This window comes from Heliangelus exortis, chromosome 2 (genome assembly GCF_036169615.1).
Source record: "Heliangelus exortis chromosome 2, bHelExo1.hap1, whole genome shotgun sequence".
In the NCBI taxonomy this organism is placed as follows: domain Eukaryota; kingdom Metazoa; phylum Chordata; class Aves; order Apodiformes; family Trochilidae; genus Heliangelus; species Heliangelus exortis.
This window is the reverse complement of record NC_092423.1, coordinates 113,301,108-113,323,534: the sequence shown is the minus strand read 5'-3', so window position 1 is coordinate 113,323,534 and position 22,427 is coordinate 113,301,108. Positions and strand designations below refer to the sequence as shown.

Genomic DNA, 22,427 nt, shown 5'->3' with positions numbered 1-22,427 from the left:
AAAATCTCAAGTTTTCCTGCTTAGACTCTTATTAAAAATGTTTTCTAAAACTGTTTGTAATAAGAAATATATTAAAAGAACATAGTGACATACCTATAAATGATTTTTTAGAAACAATAAACTCCCAATGAAAATAGCTGCAGATAGACATTACCTTGGAGTTACTAACACTGTGAAACTCTAGAAACGTTCAAATACACCGAGACCAAAGTAAACAAACACAGCTCAGAAAAAGAGAAACAATTCTAAAAGTTTATACTGTGAAAAAAGAGAGGAACCATAAAGAGCTATTATAAGTAGAAGAAGTATACACTTCAAATTTCCTTTCCTTTAGTCAGACATTTAATTAGTAGAAGAAAGTCTTAAAAAATACTTATTTTTGAAGTTTCAAAACAAAGCTGGGTGTACCAGCCCACTGCCAGCTCCACCTGGGCAAGAACCTCCCCCCTGCCTTTTCAGTCCATTTTTCAGTCCCCAACATTCCAATTGCCAAATTACCATTTGAGGCAAAAAAAATTTCAAAATTCCACTGGATGGAACCTCACAGCATCTTTCTGAAGTTCATCCTTTGTGAAAATATATTTGAAAGAAATAGTGCACAAGTATATAGGATATTTCCTCTTTTTACATGTAAGAAACTATTATAATAACTCTTTTCTTTCTTAGCTTAGCAGCTTACTCTTGTCTGGTTACATGGAAAATTCTTTTTTAATAAAAACACAACCCTTTGATCTTTATAAGTAAATATAAGTAAATATTAAAATATAGCAATTGCAGGTCTTTTACTGGTATTAAGAACCTACATGGCCACCTTACACAGGCAGTACAGAAGGCACAATTAAAAACTGAGTGTGCTAAAACCAGTAACATTACAAAAATTAGTGTTCAGAAGTGAAGAAAACCAGAGTGGCCTAATTCTGAGAACTGACTACTTTGTGACGCTTTTCTCATGAGATGTAGGGTCCTGTTTGTTAAAATCCTTTATATTAAACAGCTTCTTCTGTAACATGAAGTATTACTGCAGTAAGGTCAGCAGGATTATTTAAAAATTATTTCTACACCATAATTGCCCTAAGTTAACAATTTCTCAGCATTGAACCTTTGGTACATGAAATATTGCCTTTTTTTTTTTTTTTTTTTCTTAAATAAACACACTACAGAAGTTTTTACTATGAAAGACAAATCAGTCCTTTTTAAAATAATAATTAAAAAAACCACAACAAAAACAAACCATGCATGATTTACAGAAGCATTCCATGGCACTGAAACCTTCAGAGCAACTCTGTGGCTGATATATTTTATTTTTGACTGGTACAGCTATGTTTTTCTCTAGATAAGAGGACATTTTCCCATACCACAGGATATTTCATTCCTCATTTCTCCAGCCTCAAGTCTAAATATAGATGGTGTTAGAAATCAGGAAAGAAAATGAAATGAGTGCCCATCTTGAAGATATGTGTGTATATTCAAGACACGTTCAAGCAGATGGTTAAAAATAACAATTTTGGCACAGGAATTCAATGTAATTTAAGTCTTCAATGTTATTATGGTCTTGCAATCAATAATACAGCCATATAACCCAACACAAGTACTACAGTGTATGTGCATGGCTTGATGATATGTTTGTATGTCTAGCCCCTTAGACTATACCAGCTATATTAACCAGTTTTTGAGGTGTTAGCTCTTAGAATACACTGACTGTATTTTTTTATTTGCTCTTTTGTGCCCACAGAATCCACAGCTACAAAGCTACAATCTTCTAAACTCTTCACAACCTATTTAACTGAAGATGAATATCCAATCAACCACCTGTTACTGAGCACCCAAACTTTTGTTTAATATCCAAGTTCACACTCAAAATCTGTTTTCATGTTACTGCCATTTAATGTAATGTCTTCACTAAACAATGATCTTAGAAAGATGCTTTTAAGAAGTCAAGACTGTCCAGAATCTGCACACTGGAAGTTTTTTGCATATCTGAGGGTCCTGATTTAAGTTACGATGGCAACAGAAATTCTTTCTAGCCACAACTTGCAATAAACCATAAATACCACACTGTCTACAAGAAATTAAAAGCTGTACTGAGTCACAACCAGTGCATTTAATCAAGAAGAGAGGGAGGCAGTGTAGGGAGGTAGAAACTCCAAGAAAACTCCCAACTCCAAGAAAAAAAAAATCCAAATCTGCAATTGGGAGTGTGGGGGCAGACACAAGAAGAGCAAGAAATGGCAAGACACAGAGGTGGAGGATAAATGCAATTATCAGGAAAAGAGCAGAGATGAAAAGGTGTTGGGGCTAGAGAAGGAGGCACTGAACAGTGGACTGGGAAGCAGAAATGCATTACAAGGACAGAGAGGGATTAGAGGAAAAGGAAGGACACTCCAAATGCTATTATTTCTCATCACCTCCCTTGCAGTTCCTGTGTCTCACAGAGGGAACAGAGCTGGCACAAGAGTGCAGTGTAGAAGGGTATTGTCCAGTGAGGCTTCCCCTGAATCAAAGTTCCCTCCAACCCAGGCTGCTTTTGGATTAGACTTGAGAGAGACATCCTTTTCTCTCTCCTGCAGCCTGCATGCCCAAGACAGATTGTCCACTGAGCCCAGCAGGTGGGCAGCAGACGAGCTGGCACCAGGCTGGTTGAGAGAAGATCATGAGGACCCATCCTGAAGCCCCATGTGTTTTCAAGAGGAAAATGAACAATGGAGGAAATTCTGTCAACCAGAAACACCAGCTAGCTAACTGAATGAGCTTTGCTGTAGCCTCCTCAGTAGATCCAGTTCTTCCCTTTGGCATCACACCTGCACTGCCTTTCATGTGCTCTTTGTGCTGAGATATGCAAAAGGGTTTGCCCCAGGGAGTTCTGAACTAGGGATGCTCTTGTCTCTGTCACAAGTGCCTTAGACTATAGCTTAGAAAGACTGCTTAAACTATCTCTCTATTCCTATCCCCTCTTATAGCATCAGACTACCTACATCATTGCTACACATCTGTTCTCCTCACAGATCCATGATACACAGCCACATCAATAGGTCCTCCCCTCTCCTGTAAACAATGCAAAATCTCCAAACAGGGAGTTAAATACAGGATTGAATATGCCTGCCCAAAGCAACAAAGGAAATTTCTTCCAAAATGAGAAATTGGATACAAGTATCACAAGCCTGTAGCTACTGCTTTACCCCACTGAACTGTTACTTCCTTAGGGATGATTATCAGCAAACTTTTAAAGAGGTGGATTTAGGGAAACAGAACTTGAACATCACAGGGCAAAGCTGCCTAAGCAAGACAAATCATGAGACGCAGCAAGCAAGGTGGTGAGACTCAAGTGAGGACATGTGGTATCTGGTTTTCATCCACCTGTGCCTGCTGCAGAAAGGTAACCTCTCCTGTCTGGCTGCCTTGCAGCAGATCATCTCCATCACTGCTGGAAGACTGAGTCAATCAAGTGTTGTCCCTCCAGGTATACCTCACTCAGCAGCATCACTTCATCACTGACCTGGACTGGTTTCAAGATATTGTCTAAAAGCTAATAATGAAGGAAGTCTGGCTGTGTCCCTGCAGCCAGGACCAAATGCTGCTTTTATCATAAATCACAGATCCAATCTTCTCTGTTTGTAAAATGAGCAATATATCTCCAGCAAAACCACAGACCTGGAGTATCTGTACAAACATCAAACACTGAATTCCCTTTTTTAGGAAGGGAGAAATAAATCCCATATGGCATGACATCAGGAAAGTAAAAATATGAAACGTGACTGTGAAATTAGTGCAGGTTAACTTGTGACCACAAAAAATAACACAGATCACTTACAGGAGGTTGAACATTCCTGTGTCAGTCTCAGCACAGCCAAGAGAGTTTTGCTGCCTTTAATTCCATACTACAACATATTTGGAATTTCAAGCTCCCAATTTTGTCATCTGACAAAAATGGCTTCTGAGATAATTTCTACATTCTGGGAACAGATTTTTACTCTTAAATTAGCCATGCATACTCTCAGACTTAACATTTTTGTCTTGAAATAAAACAGCAGTAATAATTGTCAATTTAAGACCCCACACGATGCCAATGTATGCTCTGGAGCCAAGCATGGTAATTGGAAACAGATGAACATGAAACACCTTCTACTGAGTGGAATTAAAACTAAATATTAGAGAAATATGTTGCTGATTTGATACATGATGCCTTTGACATTGATTGCTGATTTTTTCTTTGCTACAGTGAAATACCAGAAGTGCCCTACTACCCTTCCAAGAATTGTAGAACCCCTGGTACAGAGTACCACATGTACAGTTCCTGTCCCTTTCTGCCCTCTTGGGTTTCAGCTAGGTTTTTTGTACACACCAAGGCTGAAGCTACTGGATAGATGACATTCTTTCCATTAGTCCTGACACTGGATTCCCCACCACCCCACTTTTTTTTTAGGAGGCTTTAAAGATTAATACAATATTTTAAATTTTAATGCTCATCTCCTGCTCAGACCTTGAAATCAGGTTCAGTGTTGTGGATAGACTCACGAGATGTTCAAGCCTTCTTCTGGTTTTGAGTGCATTAATAAGAAACAGAGAAATAACAAAGCTCTGGAGAACTATGTCTGGAAGTACTTGTTTGCACCAAAGGTCTCTGTTATAAAAAGTCATCTCAATCTACTGAATGGAAAGTACAGGTTGGGAATAGAGGACAGGAAAAAGCCTGAACTGTTTCCAAACATGAATCTGCCACATTGATACATAAGACTGTTTTATGACTTATGCCAGGAAAAGTAAACTTCAATCCTTCTTAAACAGCACTTAAACACACACAATATGTATTTGCAACTAAGGAATCTGCCATCCCAATCGATTAGTAAAGGTCAAAAAGAGAAATTCATTACCAGAACATACCTCCCAGGACAGCAAAAGAGGACACAGTAAAGTCCTTCTGGAACTGCCCTCCTTTTATCAAGCCCTGGGAAAAAAATGTGCATTTTAATTCAAAGAGGTACCTGTAAGAGAAATTCTTGTCCACACTCTGGAATGGGGTAACAAGGTTCTCCAGTGGATTCTGAAAAAAAAAAAAAAAAAAAAAAAAAAAGAGAGAGAGAGAAAAGGCATTACAAAAGCAATTACAAGCAAACCAGTAATGCAGCAAATGCATACACACCAGTGTGTCAGTGATGCTGTGATGTTGGAGGTCATGGAAATTGGATGCCAAGGCTGGCCCAAGCCATGAGAAGGGCAGGAAACAAAACACAAGGCATCCCTAAGAGCCACCAAGACTATTTCGTATGAAAGTTAAGTGATGAAATCAGCATGGCTGCATATGGAAAAAGTGATGAGCTGTATAACAACAACCAATAAAAAAGTCATTTGGGAAGCCTCAAATCAAAAGTTCACAAATGCCCCAGTATCTGAGGTGTGAGATGCAATGCAGCCATGCAGTAGATCAATGTATGAAACCAAACAGAAAAATTTCATTTTGAAATTTGACATTTCACTAATGAAGTATGACACAAAAATATGCATTTAAGTTTTTGTTATAGATAATATCTTTTGGTTTGGTTTTGGCTATTTCACGATGAAGAAGAGAGAAAATACTGTTAAAAAACCAAACAAACCCAAACCAGTCAATTTTAATGATACAGCTTCTGCAGGGCATGGAATCAGTGTTGGCCACTTTGCAAGTAAGGGAGGAAAAACAACTCATAAATGTTCGTGTTACTTCAGGGCAGCTGCTATTTCATTTTGACATGAAGTTACAGAATCTACAGTGATGAACTGTTTTCAAGTGACCTCTCATGTTCAAGGTTAAGGCCAAAGACCAAACTGTTTGTGTGCTTAACTCTCACCCCCCTTCTCACCCCTGCTGGGAACTAGGGAGAGTTGACAGGGTATTTTCCAAGCTAATAACCAGCTAAACAAAAAACTGCTACTAAATTTGTTGAAGTCTATTAGGAGCTAGCTATTTACTTCTCAATTTCTATTTGAAGTGATTTTTTTGTGGAAGAACTATAATATTAAACCAGTGGCACAAAAGTATGAGTTCTTCTTTGGAGTTTTTTTGTATAGCCTCTACCCCTTTTCTAAAGCACTTAATTTGGACAGTGTTTTTTAAAACTACGGCAGTAGCATATTTACAAAATACAGCTCCCTTCTAGTCGATCCATACATGTTTCAATTTCACATCCAATATCTTGCAATTTTTTTCTCTCCAAGATTATTAGATACTTTCTTAGGATTTAAATCAGTTATTAAACTATATGCAGAAAAAAAATCCAAAAGGAATTGTGTTTTTTGTCAGCTGATAAAAATATTTGTAAATATATTCACAATACAATAAGCTGACAAAAAAGCCCATAACTTACCATCCCCTTTGCCCCCCTGTGATTGGATTCCTGTAATTAAATATTTGTAGACAGAGTAGTTAAGGGAAAAATAAATCAGTCTATTCACTTGGGAGGAAAATAGGTCTGCTGCAGGATGCAGCCTTCCTCTGCACATTTTGTGTGCAGGAGGGCACTGATGAATAAGAGAAGACTCAGTTTTCCCAACCCTGCTATGAGGTTGGTGACACCCAGCTGAAGGGCAGAAATGCCAAGATGAGGAAGACTCTTCAGCACAATGGTTTTAAGAGCACTGCTAAACACAGACATCATGTAAGGGAAGGCACAAAAAGTTTCTTTCTTTCCCTATCAACAGATACAGACTTTTATTTTTTTTATTGGTACATGTATATAGACATAAAACCTCACATGTATGCTGTTTAAGCCAACACTGATAATTCAAAATGACCTGAAAACTTCATGAGATAGTAGATATATACAAGAATAAATACCTTCAAAACTTCAGCAAGGCTAGATAAGTTTCCATAATTTCCTCAAATATATAACACTGATTTTAGATGGTTATTCAAATAGCAACAGGCATCAACACATTTATGATGTGACTGCCAGTGTGATCGATATAGTGGAATATATTCTGGTTTAGTGAACAGCAGTGCATACTATTTAAAAATTGTGCAGCCTGTTGCCTCTTCTAAGTGCTAGAAAGAAGTCATGGTAAAAAAAAGTGCAAGTATTAATACTAGAGCAGCTTGGGTATGGTGAGTTGCTTTAATTCTCTGGTTCCAGAATAAACATATTGCTCCAGGTTTTTGCGAGAGGGTATGCATTACACTCTGAACTTGTTAGAAAGGGACACATCACACAGGCTTCACTGAGCTGAGATCTGGATCCAAGACACCAACGCCAAAGAAAGACATAAAAAAAATCCCAAGTAGATAAATGCTCTGCAGAGCTCTAAAGCACATGAAGCATGTATAGATGTGCTTAGAAACAGCTTAGTGATGGACTTGGCAATTTCAGGTTAAGTGTTATATTTGATCACCTTGAAGGTTTTTCACAACCAAAACAGTTCTATGATTCCATGCCTGGTTTCAGTGTCCATGCTATGAAGAAAAACACAAATACCACCATTTAGCATCTGCAAAAGGAGCATACAGTGACAAAACTGTAAATGGAAAAGATGGATAGACTAATATGGGGTCAAACCATGTACTCTGCAAGTTCTTCAACACACCAGCACAATATTCTCCAGTCTATGCATCTCATATAAAGGTGGGAGCAACCACAAAGCACTGCAGTAGATAAGCATTTGAGAGAGCTAAGGTGCCTCCACCAGCAGGAGAACAAATCCTCAGGCTGGATTTTGTAGGTGTGGGATGAAGAGTCCAAGGAAGAACCATTCATTAATTGCACTGTTATGAGTAGCTGAGCCCTTCTGGTAACACATCTCCCCTAGCACCTTATCAGCCCAACACACTGCTCTTCAGCATCACATTTCAGACAAGCTTCTAAATCAACACACCTGTAAAACAGTTACAGGTACACAACTGCAGTGAAAATTTTTAAACATAAGCATGCAAGTGCAAGAAAAAGAAGAGAAAATGTAGACTATAAAGTAAAACTCAGCCAAAAACATGAGCGATCACTTGCTGGGCCACTGAAAGGCACCAAATCCTCTTTTCCCAATTAATTACATTGTGTTAGTATAAAAGGAGCCATATGAATATTTCTCAAGTTCTAATTTGCTCAGTCAAGTATAATTCTAATGTCTTTAGAAGATCTAAAGACATTAGGTTCAAACCTTCATCCCTTCTGCATGCACCAGGCCAGATCTCTGTCACAAACTTTTGGTTTACCTACCTATCAACCTGTCCAGCTCAACCCCAGTGCAAGGCAACCCAGAAAAGCCACCACCAAATAACATACACTTACATTCTTACATCTCGTACATGGAGAACTTATATTCTCCACCAGGCAGCAGGAAGGCAATGAAGGAACAGGGGTGCTTTTCCCACACCTTCTGGGGAATGTGTGGACAGTCTTGGCTTGGAAGAGCCCAGGTATTTGTGACTAAACTGCAACCAAACATTGGCCTCCAAGAAGACAATGGAACAAACAGTTGATTTCTTGGTGCCTTTTCATTCTTTCTTGGTTTTCTTCCTGGACCTGAAGGTCCAGGATAGATGAAAATAGAGGTAAGGAATGTTGCCATGCAGTTTTACACCAGATGCACAATAGAGTTTGGAAATGTTTGCTAGCACATCTGACTACTGAGAATCATAGAATGGTTTGGGTTGGAAGGGACTTTTAAGATCATCCAGTTCCAATCCCTTGCATGGGCAGGGACACCTCCCCCCAGACCAGGTTGCTCCAAGCCCCATCCAACCTGGCCTTGAACACTTCCACGGAGGGGGCAGCCACAACTTCCACAACCTGTTCCAATGTCTCACCACCCTCATAGTCCACCCTCTTTCAACCTAAAGGGTTTAAAAAAGTTACAAGAGCTCAGTGCTTGAGGCACAGACCTGACCCCCAAAGGCAGGGTACAGGATCCCCATCAGCACAGCTGCCACAGTGTGCACTGTCAGCTGGTGCACAGTTTCTGCTTCATTTATTTCTCACTGCCACTCTTAGTGCTTTTGTTTTCACCTTTTGGTAACTTAGCAGGGCCAGTGCTACCTCACAGCACCTCAGCAGGGAAGACTGCTCTCCAAAGTGGTTCTTCTAGGAACAGTAAGTGGTCCCACAGCACATCTCTTAAAAATCAATAACAGATACACAGATAAAGTGTCAAAGACATAGCAGTTGAAATCTGTGCAAAGAACTGATCAGTCACCAGCAAGGTATTACTAGACAAGTCTATGGGACATGGCTGAATTCTGGCCTAAATGCAAATCATTACAGCAACTGCCCTTATCTTTCCAATTCTCTTTACAAAAATAGAAGAAAAAATACTTTAAAGCATTGCAGATCTAAAACAACACAAGGAAAGCTGACGTCAGACTTCTCAAAATCACAAAAATCCATGAAACTGAGCCATGTACACAAACCAATTTGCCTCCTGAGCTTGAGCAAGAAGATTTAATCCTTTTTAAGGGCAGACAATGTCTAGCACCTACTCAGGAAGCACCCAAGCCAAGCTAAGAAACTGTGGACCAGAGTCAGATTATATATAAAAAAAAAATTTAATATTTTCCAAATCAAACAGTTACACAGGTGTGAAATATCACGTTTTCCCCTGAAAGACCACTTATCATTAATTTTTTTGTCTCTAGAACATCCCACGGCCTCATTCAATTTTTTCTCAGAAAAATCCTTTTGGATGCCTAGAATAAAACACTACACAATGGCTGGGCAGCTGGCATACAGCAATTGCTTGTTATCCTAATTTCAATAGTCTCTGTCATCTGCTGGTAAAATCAAGGTCAAGCAAAAAACATTAACAACCACTGTAAGGAGACCTGGGTATCTCATAATTAATTTTGTAGCTAAAAAAGTGCTAAACATTTCTACCATTTTCAGACTTCTAAAAATCATTTGGCAAGCAAAAGGAGAGGCAAACTGTTCAAGAAGGAGTGATGCTCCTTTTCAAAGACTGACTTGAGAAAATCTATTTTAAAGCTGGGTGATGGCATGTCCAAACCTCTCCTTCCATCTGCAGAACATTACAGTAACATACCACGTTAAGAAGCCTCATTAAAATAACATCTCCCTAATGGGGCTGAGACCTTTAGTACTAAGATCCAGGGAAATGCAACTTTAACATAAGAAAGTAAGAATTTTCTCTTTCTGGGTAGCATCCCTACCTTTTTCTGTGGGTCAGCCTTATCTCTAAAGGTACCTGATCCTTCTGAGGTCATTACACCTCCAATTAGTGGGGCCAGAAAGCTCCATGTTGTCCTACCAGTGGCTGTGTAAAGCAGCCCCTTTAGTTGGCTACTTGTCAGTTCAGCATCCTCACAACAAAAAGTACTATGCTATGAGCAAAAACACTGCAGGGCTCAGATCCAGTCCTACAATTGACATTTCATATTCAAAATTTCAAATTCTGGAAAAGTTTGGAATGGCCAACTTGTCTGCCAAGCAAGACCCCTGGTGAGGATTTTAAAAGGGAGAAACAGGACAGTCTAATGTAAAGATTACTTATTTGAGACATCTGAAGAATGAGAGATATCTGGCCCTGGATACTATGCACAAAGCAATGGAGCTTATAACCAGTTTTCAAAGGCATTTCCAAGGATGTATGTTCTTCATCAGCTCTTAAAATCATGGGGAATCCTGTGGGAATTTACCTGATTCTTTCCATTTCTACTTGCTGGAAAGCAGGCAGTTTGTTTCCTGAGCCACACCCTGTTTTTTCCTTAGATATTGACACTCACAGCACTGCCAAAACTTATCTCAGTTTAGACTCAGAGATCTGAAACTTAAAAATTAATTAAAGCAAAATAAAGGAGTGTTTTGCCCTGCTAATGAAAATTGAAGTGAAAGAAAAACGGAAAGAAATTATTATAAAACAAGTTTCAAGTATTTTCTTAGAGAACACCAGGCCCACTAAAACACCAGGGCCACCAGGCCCATCTTATTGTTTGCAGTCTGCCTTAGAAAAACCTAAAATACTTATAGCATTATATCTGATCTCTGCTGTGAAATCTTGATCCCGAATAGTAAAACCCTAGGAATACCACAAGAAAAGTGAAAACCACACATTCAACTGTATTTGCACTACCTGGAGGACAACCAGTATTGATCAGGATGGCACAGACTGTTATGTGCAGACACACAGAGAAGAATGCTATGTGCCCCAGCTGGAAATGAAAGGAGAGGGAGCTCAAATCCACAGCTGGAGCTCCGCTGAGGAGCACGCAGTGGATGTAATAAAGCAGGTGGCTGGAACCATGGGTTGCATGACATACAACAGCTTATTTACAACAAGTTTCCCATGACTGAAAACAGAAAATTGTTTTAAACACTTCCCAACCTTTTCTTTTTTTAATATTCCTCTCATTGCTTTTTTGCAAAAAGTGCTGTTACAAAAAAAAAAAAAAAACAACCCAAAACCAAAACCAACCCAAGAGAGTTACAGAGCCATAAAAGCTAAATGGAAATTTTTAAGAGAATACAAGTAAAATCATCACTGACCTTTGCTTTCATGAATCATGAGAAACTTTGCTGGGTTTGGTACTGCCAGCAAAACAACTTAAAAGGTTGGATGGCTTATGAGAAATACCCGTATCTGGATGTGCCACTTTCTTATTTCACTGAAAAAGTTTACCTGGTGTTTTCCACAATGGAATCCTCCAATTCTCCACCTGCACAGTTGTGTTTTTTGTTGTTTGGTTTTAAAAAAAACTCTTGCAATAATTATGACTAATAAAGAGTTGCAGGTTGTCTCTCATTCTGAGTTAATGTTGAACAGATGTTTTAGCACATCTATTTGTACCATGCTTTGCTTAATCTACCACAAAAGATAACCAGTTTTTGAAAGAAGCAGCTACAGTCAGAACAGTGTTATGGGAGTACAACAAAAGCATATTAGCTTTCCCAGTTATTGCATATAACATAGATATTAAGACATTTTTACAAAATTATACCTTTTTGCATCATTTTTACAAAAAGGTGAATTTGTCAGGTACTGAAAACGGTCAGGTCCATATTTTTAATGGAAATGTTTTATTAAGTTCAGAGACTTTGTGTATGCTTTCAAGTGGTACTTACCATCCACAAATCAAACTGTAATCATGAAGAAGTAGGTGCCTGCTATCCTATAAACCAAGCATAAACCTTGCTATAAACCAAGTATAGTAATTCAAACTGGGCCATACAAAGTTACAGGCTACCTTTTGAAAAGCCTGACCTCGTGCACCTTTTCTGCACAAAGGCACTGTACAGGATTTAAGAAATACAGCCCATTCCTCCTAATATCCTTGTTCCATCAGCTTTAGCAGCAGAACACACGTATCTGCTGCTAACATCTATTGGTGAAGAGATGAAAATAGGACTCAGTTACATATGTGCTCTAGTGACAAAATGGGATTCTTGCTTCCTCTCTACAAAAAAAAAAAACCCAAACTCTTTGATTTTTTATGCAGTTAACTAATTAAATTTCACTGTGCATATTAAGTTTTCTGATGTCTAGCTGTTTTATGTTCAATCAAAAAAAATCAAAAGAGAACACACTCATAAATGCCCCTTTCATTAAAAGAAAACAAACCAAAAACTAAGACAAGGCTTTTTGTATGTAAAGATACCCCTTGCTCTACTTTTTCCTCAGTTCAACCAAGATCATGCACATAACTCCTAACTAGGTCACAAACTCTACCTCTCTAATCTTTTATTCATGTACCTTGTAAAGGAATGCACATTATGTCAAGTTCCAAAAGGAGCATCATGCTATGAGCAACAGCTCTTCAAGAATGGATCAATATGGTGTTGTTATAACTGTTTTAGGGTGAAAGGAGAAACAGACCAAATTTCTTCAGTCAGTGAGAAATAACAAAAACAAGTTGTCAACCTCTTGACTTAATTTTGCTTCAACCTATAGTCAATAGCTCCTTGATAAGTCTGAATTATTCCAAAGGAATTCTCAAAAAAAACTCTAAGAAGAAAATGATTTGTCCAAAGTCTAAATACAGAATTTATACGTCCGTTGGACAGCACATCAAAACAATGTTTGAAACCTACTGCTTCAAATTACATACTTTGAAAACCCTAATGCTTTCAGAATATATACACAGAATAACTGAGTGAATTTTCAGCTGGAAGATAATGGATACCTTAAAAAATTACATAAGAATTCACCAGGTACTGTAGCTCTCAGGTCATTAACCCAGATGCTTACAATACATTTGATCCTGTTTCTTGAGCTCTTTACAAGCTGCCTTCCTCCAGGCCAGTACCTGTAACGTGATTCACTAAGATTCAAATGTTATATCTTGGAATTTTTTTTTCTCCCTTGGCTAGAAAATGTTGGATATCTACACCACATTCAGCATTGCTAAGAAAAGGGCCTTTGCAGAGGTTAAAAGCAGACTTCAGGCACTGAGCCAGTCTCCAACCCTGCTTTGCCCTGCTAAACTGTGTTTGGATTTGCTGCAAGAGTTTACAGAATCTGTATAAAGGCTCCGGAAATACTGAGGGCAACTGAATCTGAAAAAAAAGAAAATAAATAAAATAGGGAGGCAGTAGAAGACACTGTTAAAACACTTATTTTTCTCTCCACTCACAAACAGAATACCATATACATGTGGATCTGGAATAGCATCCACCTTTTTGGGTTGGATGTTTGAATTTAACCACAGAATATTTAAATTTATACATTTTAAGTTCTTCAAGAAGAAAAAAGTTAGGAGCAAGACTTTGCTAGATAGGGATAGCTATAAAAATGGACACTGCAAGAGATAAAAATAATGCAGCTGAAAAATAACAATGGCTTTCCTTTCTATTACCATACATAGAATTTGTTGTGACATCATACTACATACAGCTATCTCAAAATATTACTTTTTTTGAGATGTCACAGAAAAAAAGCTAGAAGCAAGGGAGAGCTTGAGACCAGATGTTATGAAAAAAGGAACCACTCTGGAATACTTCTAGGAGGGAGCACAGAAAAAAGGAACTGCCTGGAATGGTGCTGGCTGCCCACTGACAGACCCATATAGACCCACCTGCAAGAAATATAGGGCTGGAGTGTAGGAGGAGAGGGTGAGAGCACAGAGCTTGCTCAGCTCTGAAAAGAGAGGGGACTTACTCATTGTCTGCAATTGCCTGACAGAAGGGAACACTGACTGTCCTCAAAGAAGAAAGGAACACTGACTGCCCTCAAAGATGCAAAGAGAGGGCAGGAAGGCATTGCCTGGGCTGCAAGATGGGAAATTCTGAGTCTATACAGGAAAAGTTTTTCATTGTCAGGGGGATGAAACACTGTGACTGAAGCCCAGAGGGTCTGCTGGACCCTCATTCTTGTAGATGCTAAGAAATGTCCTGAGCAACTTGATCCAATAGGAGCACTTAATATGGCTCTGAGCAACTTGATCCAATAGGACCCAATTTGGGCAGCAGGATGGACCAGGTGACTTGCAGAGGCTCCTTCCAACCTATACAATTGTTTGATATCATCTTGCTACCTCTGTTTCAGTGGTACAAAAATAAATATGAAAATGTACATGTTAAAATTCATCACCGTATACATCCATTTCTTTCTACTGTTCCTTTTTCCCATTCTTGAAAGACTATATTTGCTGCTCAGTATGCATTTCTGGGCTTTTCCTCTGCTATTCTGCATCTCTCAGTGATTTACTTGTCAACAGCAAACAAAACAGGATGACTTGAAGAAATCAAGAAAACATGAGGAGGCAGAACAACTACCTAGAAAAAAAACAAACCAAAGCATGATCTCTCCTTTTTAGCAGCAGGCACCTGTAACTTATTCAGCAAGCCAGTCAGTTGACAGGCAGTACACTGTGTAGGACTTCTTTGTGTACAGCATTTAGGAATCTGTTCAGGAAAGGGGTGAGAAGGACAAGAAGCTGCTGATGCCTGTGTCTGTCAGCAGAGGCTAAGCAGGGGGCTGATGGGCTGTCATTCTGTGCAAACCTGGCTGACATGCTGTGATAATCCATTATCCTACAGAAGCCCCAAATATACTGTACTGGTGATACAGATATGCAGCGACATGCAAGATACATCGGGACAAAACTATGTGGCAGGTATAACACGGCCATTCAGTAACTGTCTAATCAGAGGGGATTTTCTAGTGCCACAAAACACTAGGCAGGGAAACAACCAAGGGTTCCACACACAGTTCTATGGTACATATCACAATGACTGAACTAGTCAGTTTGACAGTAATGATGTGACCTGCTCCTTGCAGCTCATGGAAGCTCATGGAGCTCAGAATATCTGCTGACAGTAGAGGCAAGAGCATACAAATGCTTGTAGTGATACAATACAGAGGCAATATTCCTAGCAGACACTTTTTTCTTCTTTAGTGGAAATAAACAATAGCATTACTAGAAATTGACAAAGAACAAACAAATTAAGGCAACTCAGCAAACCCACACAGAAACTGGCTAATTAAATAAACTCATTTTTCACAGCAAGGATGCCTGGAACTTCAGGACTGTGAAACACGCAACTCTCTTCCCACACGTCATTTTCCTTAAGTCAGCTCTTTTTTTTCAGTACCCCAATCAAAAATAAATTACATTTGAAAAAAAATCCATCTTAAGAGATGAGCTCAACTTAATAATGAAGCTACTCAAATCAAAGCACAGCCCGTTGGTACTTTGTCACGTGGGAAGCACTGCCAGCAGAAAGGTGTCATTAAAGAAGCCAGTCCTAATCAGTGGCTGCACATCTTAAAGATGTTCCATGCAAGATCTGAGTCTGGATTCACAGCTATCTGATTTCCTAATTACTAATGTGTATGAAGTGAACTTTGCAATGGAAGTATCTATGTGCTTATCAGTGAGCCTCCAAGTGGCTTGATGCTTGTCACTGTGTATGCAAGCCATGGCATTGCTAAAGTGGTTTAAGGTCAGGTTCCTGACCCGCCAACAATCTCTTTTTCAGTTCATCTTCTCCTCATGCTGACTTTGCTGTGATTATCCAACAGAATTATTATAACTATATCACGAAGCCACTGAAAAGGAGTACTTTTCAGGGTGGACCTGTTTTACTTCTAGTACTTCCTCTGAAAGAACAAATGTATATTCATCACACCACTGTAATTTTGCTTTCAGGTTCCAAGCATTATTACCAACTCTTTTGATAAGGAAGTTATTATGTTTACACAATAAGAGGTGATGCTAAGGATTAATAACACATATTTAATGCTTATTAATTTGGTACTGACAATTTATTTGCATTTATGAGCTATACCTCACTTATAAAGACAGCACAGCTTCCTTCCACTAGTCACTACAGCCATGCTGCTTTCATCCTACAATCCCTCCACCAAAGCTCATGGTAAAGACAAGCACAACTAATGTAAAATGCTTGACTGGGAAGCACTGGGATGCTATGGGAATGCCATCGCATCCACCACATATTTATTACAAAGAACTGAACCTAAATACTGAGCTCTGTCCCTCACCAATCCACACACCTGGTGGGGCCAAGCAATAGGTAAGGAGGGGCAAGAGGGGGGTGCATGCCCTCCCAGGTGTTCTGGCTGCCAGGGATGGGGTGGCAGATGCAGGATGCTGGTGGATGGCTCAGCTGTTAGACAGAGGCAGCTTAGGGCAGGATCACAGCTCTTGGTGCAGATGGATGCTGGAGCACTTGCTCTGCAACAGTGCTCACTGCTGGGACAAACCCTGCTGAAGCAGGAGGGGAGAGAGGCAGCCCAGCCCAGCCCTGCCCAGCCCAAGCAGTGGGTGCTGCTTGTGCTGCAGGTTGCCTTCTGTTCTCCTGTCTCAGAAGGGCAACTCTCTTAGTCACTTTACAGTTCTGGGAATGGAATATCATCTCGTGAAACTACAATGCTGTTTTAATGCTACCACTGTTAAGAGTCGTCTACAGACAATAAAATGTTCAGTCGCTGTGGGATGACAGCAGTGAAAACACACTGAGTCACCCCATGTTAATTTAAACAGCAAAACTGTGTGAATACAAGTTCTTTAGTTAAATCCACACACACACTCACAAGTAGAAATAAGCAGATCTCCACTTTCTACTCAATGGAAAGCAATCCTTGCTGCTGTGCCTGACCAAACATGTGGCAAAGGGCTTAGTAAGAATACTCCTCTTTTATGATCTGGTAGTAGAAAAGTACACAAAGGCACTCCCAAAGGATTATGTCATTAAGAATCTATGTGCCTATACCTGGTTTTATTTGGTGAGCTCTGCAACACAAGTGGAGACAGTACCTGCAAACAGGCACTCAGCAACAGGGTGTCGACACACAGAAGTTTCAGGCTTCCCTTCTTCCCACCCCCTCCAATTCTGAAAGGCACCTCTCAAGAAGAAAAATCACATTGATGCTCTCTGATTAAACATAATAGCATATATTCCCCTCTCTCCCCCCACTACGTTCAATCCAATTCAGAGCAGGAGCTACCCAGATGATTCCAAGTTGGAGTACAGGGTCTACTGCCCAGACATTCATCCTTATCGCAGGACTTGCTGTGCTGCCAGCTCACCAGGCACTACTGATACCAATGAGCACTAAGAGGTAAGCAAACAACTTCTCTGTGTTCATACTCGCCAGTGTTTCTGCCCCTTAATTAAACTGTCAGGAATAGAAACTGGATAAAGTACAACTCCTGTATTTTGAAATGAAACTACAGAAGGTACAGAGGGTTAAAACAAGCATGCAGTTTTTTTTTTATATTACACCTGCGTAAACATCCTCCATAGTCTTCCTCACACCAAAGCTGCACAGCTGCCGGAGGCACTTTATTTTACACTTCCTATAACAAATCTTCCTATGTCTAATGCTACTACATGCAACCACATACACTCCAACAAGGTCTCACCATTACGAAAGGATTTTGATATCATGCACGCTCCAATATGGGAACATGAACAACTGCCTTGCCTGACAGCATGACTTCAGTGCAACATGGATTCAAGGTACCTAAACTGAGGCCAATGGAGTATTAATACCACCAAGCTTAAGATACCCAAATTCCCTTCCTCTAAACAGAGTCCTGGAGTGCCTACCTTGAGCTCTTGTTGTCTTGCTTCCTGAGGGAACTTCTATTTCTCTCCAGTCTCCACATGTGGAACAGCTAGGGAAGCAAGTCCCTGGCTGCCTGGCAGTTTTAAGCTCAAGTGAGACAACATGAGTAAACAATATAGCATGCAGAAGTGTTCAAGTATAGATCTGGATATAGTAAAAATAAAACAACTAAAAAAGCATTGTTTTTTTTCCACAAGAGGATACCTGAAGGACACTAAATTTCACAGGAAAAATCACCTCTCTTGAAACAACAGGGTCTAATAGAATGAAAAGGTTTTTTCTTGCCTAACTGTGAGGCAAGCTGTGGACCATAGTGTCTTAAATATCCAGAATGTAGGTAATACCAGAAAATCTGAACACCTTTTTCTCCCCTGTTTGAAACCTTATATAAGTTTCTGTGATTGCCTATACAGAACAATGTTAGACAAACAGCCAGTGCATCTTAAACCATGCTTAAGGCTGGCTCCATGGGAGCCAGACAGGAGGAACTGGCAGCTGGCCACCTCACCAGGAACCAAGGTGATAGGACACGCTATCCTTAGGAATTGCTTTTATCCTACACTAATTTCTCCTTCTTTTCCTGGCAGGTCTCCTGTGCACCTGTGCAATACAAGCTGGGTTATCTCTGCTGGTCCCAATCAGCCCAGAACAGCCCACAGGGTCACTTCCCAGCAGCCAAGTTACAGACAAAAGCAAAATAATGGTGCTGTTGTCCAAAATGTATGTTGTGTACCACAGATACAGTGACTCTTGGGGCTTTCTTGGGCTGTCACAGTGTGCTTTATGTGGCAGACAGAGATAACAGCTTCCCTAAATCTCACTTCTTTGCCCAAAAGCAACCAAACATCAGGTAACATGCCCCTGGGCCTGGAAAAGGGCAAAAGCAGCAATGCCAGAGATGCTCTGGAAACTCCAACCTAGTAAAGGAGGATAGAATCATAGAATCATTTAGCTTGGAAAAGACCTTTAAGATCATTAAGTCCAACCATTAACCTAGCACCCCAATCCAGTGACAGCATGCTACTGTCACCAGCCCCTAGCCCTCTGAAAGCTTATTATACCTTGGCTAAGGAAATTAACATGACTTCAAGTCTACAGAAGCAGGGGAAGGAGTATGACAGAGAGAAATCTGTAGATCTTTGCTCCAGGGTCTGTTATGCCCTTATATTTATTGCTCTTAACCTTATTTCCTTTCCCCAGGGGTGCCATTTAAAGTCCTGCTGGCAGGTCACAGGCAGGCTGGCTGTCACCCTTGCATTTGGCATCCTGCTCTTTTCAGATCAGACAACTGAGCCAGAAACGACTACTCTAGCAGGGAACAAAATAAGTGTAAATTACAATGGGTAGCAGAATGGGGATCGAGGGAAATTTTAATGCAGTATTCCTCATCCAAATTTTTAACTGGTCTTGCATCATCACTAGGAAGTAAAGGCACAAGGTTTTCTGAGAAAGGTGTTCTAGCAGCCCTGCACAGCCTTGGGGCAAAATCACTGAACTGACAAAGTGCAGCACACTGACTAATGGCTAACTTGTAGGGTTATTCACCCATGCTTACTCCTTGATTACTCCTGTAAGCAAGATGTGTATTTCAATCACATTTCCAAACTATTCACACATTTTTCACTTTATGTTGCCAAACAGGTGAATCCTTCATGGAAAAACATGAAAACTTGAAATTTCAGGTCAGACCACTTCCTTTCTTGCTTAAGCCCAGAACTCTCAAGAAAGGAGAGATGTACAGAGGGGCAGGCTTCCAGAATGGGTAAATTTCAGTGACTCACAGCTCATATATTTTGTAGCTCACGGGGAGGTTTGTGCTCTAACCATGTGAAAAAAATTATTAGCTATTATTACAGTACGTTTCATGCTAAATATTTATGCCCTTTTCTCCTGTGCCAAAAGCTCACGCTTATACTTTAAACTTTACTGTGCAGTAAGCAATTTTATTTCTGGGTTCTCTTTTTTTATTTTCTTTTTTTCCTTCTCTTCCCTCAGACATGAAGGTAAGCTTTAATAATTATTCCAAACCCAAGAAAAATGAAATTTTGGTGAAAAAGCATTTCAGATGACAAAATTCCCTGTGTAGTTAAAAATATATTAAACCCCCCCAATTTTATTCCACACATTCAATCCTAGAGTGATTTTTAGTAGCCTATACAACATTAAAGACTTATAAAGTCAGATTTACAATAGAACTTGAAACAGCCTCATCTATAGATATGCTATTAAGTGCTGCTGTAAGACAAACTTTAAAAGTGTCCAACTTCAGTGAGTTATGAAACTCAGCACTTCTCTTCTCTAGCTGTAATCTTAAATGAGAAGTAGTTATCACAAAAAATGCTTGCCCTTATGCTGTAAAGATTTTATTATTTATCTTAAAGCTGTTAGGAAATTAAAAAAGACAAGCCACACACTAAATCACTGATTTTGTGAAATTTTCTTAAACCCTGAATATCATTAAAAGTTCTGCATTAAAATATGCAGATCAAAGTGAGACAAGATAAAACACAGATGGATACATCAAAAATGAGGTTTATGAATTTCATGTTTTATATGAATTGCATATATTTTTTCATAATTTGAAATATATGGGAGACAGATGAAACAAGAAAAATCTGACACCACCACAATTTTGGGTAGAAATGGCATGAAACTTAAATCGAGCAACTGCTTATCGGTTTTTATTACTTCTTCATGTTTTTTCTTAATTTCAGTATGTGCTACAGGAATTCAGCAAAAACATGGATGCTGCTTTCTTATACATGGTCTTTGGGTAAATTTGTCCATTTTCTTCTCAGTGGTACTTTAACAAGTACCAATAATCTGTTTTTCACAGTGCACAAAGGTGAACAACTACTGGTATTTCTGAAGAAATTCACATCAGTAACTGTGCAAGACTTAAATACGCACCTGCATTTCTTTTTAAGTACATAGGAGCACAATAACTTGGGAGGATAACCCACCAAACTGCTAAATAAATCCATATAACCGTATTTTTACAGCAAAGGGCACAATTGTATCATCGTAGCAAACTTCAAATTTTTCATCTGATGCCATGCATGCACTGGATGATAAATATGTACTGATAATGCCTCTAGAAGTTCCATGGAACTAGACAATCTATGAATTATCTATGATTTATATTTTACCCTGAACTCCAGAAAAATCACTGCTTTCTTCCCCAGTATACTCTCCAATTCCTGCAAAGGAGGATGAAGATCTTAAGTAAAGCTCTTCTACATCTTTACGTTGTAAAATTTCTTATAAAGAATAAATGGAATCTACCTCATGGCAGGGGAAGATAAGTGAGAAATGTCAGAAACACTGCCAGAGACAGAAAGTGAACCAATTAATTAAAGAAGCTATTTAGCTCCTAGATTAAGATACCAAAGAATAAAATTAAAAGAGCATCCCCACAGATTACTAGGATTTGGAGTGAACAAAACACTTCTAGACTGACTAAAACTACAGAATTTCCAAGGTAGCCACTGAATTTTGTGCAACTTTTCGATTTTCCCTCTGTGGCACGAATCAGATTTCTGTTCCCCTGAAGCCCCTTATTTTTCAAGGCTTTCTCTGTATCTGCTCCATGACAAGGGGGAAGTGCAGAAAAGCTAAAACAAGTAATCCAATTTATTAAGCCCACTGCAAGAGGGTGGATTCATGCAGAAATGAAATCTCCATTACCAAGCAGATAGACCAGATATGTCAGTATGTTTTTGCCATCTCTGATATAAAAACAGGCATCAGCAAAAGTCAGTATAAATTCTTGCAAGCCCCTGCAGGAATGCTGCTGTTTTCCTCTGGACTGTTCAACTTGCACAACCACACAGAAACTTCTCATAATCAAGGAAAAGTGGGGAGGGGAACCCAATCCAAACCCTCACTTTGTTGTGTTCAAGACCTCTGCCAAAATAACTGCAACAATTTTTCTTAATGATTAGATGGACCCTGTGAAGCAGTATTCCTGGGTCATCACCACTGACCCAGGGTTTGCCCATTGTGCAAGAGGGAACAGCAGGAGATCCCTTCCCTGGGGTACTGATGCCATCACAGTCTGAGAAGAAGAAGTCAGGAGAATTTTGTGGCCTGGAACTAAACCAAAACATCTGCTTTTAAGAGCAAAAGCAAAACGAGGCGTGCTTCTACAAGCTGCATCTTACTGTTCCTCAGGAAAGCCTCCCTGACTTTTTCTGTGCTGTATTTTATTGTGAGCAAGCATCACGATCACCATGCGTGGGGGTTGTTGCCAAGTGCTCCCAAGACTTGCACTCCTACACCTCGTGTGTGTGTGAGTGTGTGTGTGCCCATCCTCATAAATGCATACGAACCAGCAGCAAACTGTGGCAGCCGTGACCTAGAGGAAGCAGTGAGCACAGCTGGCCACATGCTGAATCAATTCATGCAGACTGCAAAGATGCTCTCCA

At 39.6% G+C, this 22,427-nt stretch overlaps 1 protein-coding gene across 6 annotated transcripts in view; it reads right to left on the bottom strand.

Annotated features, from left to right (window-relative positions):
• Positions 1–22,427, bottom strand: part of FAM110B (family with sequence similarity 110 member B) — a 107,964-nt gene that overhangs the window by 11,859 nt on the left and 73,678 nt on the right. For 3 of the 6 annotated variants that reach the window (XM_071737598.1, XM_071737592.1, XM_071737594.1), the window contains one exon: positions 4,980–5,038. The gene's annotated coding sequence lies outside the window, so the exon portion shown is untranslated. Of the gene's footprint in view, positions 1–4,878; positions 5,039–22,427 lie in introns of all 6 variants that reach the window. The other 3 variants (XM_071737596.1, XM_071737593.1, XM_071737597.1) reach the window with 1 other exon arrangement.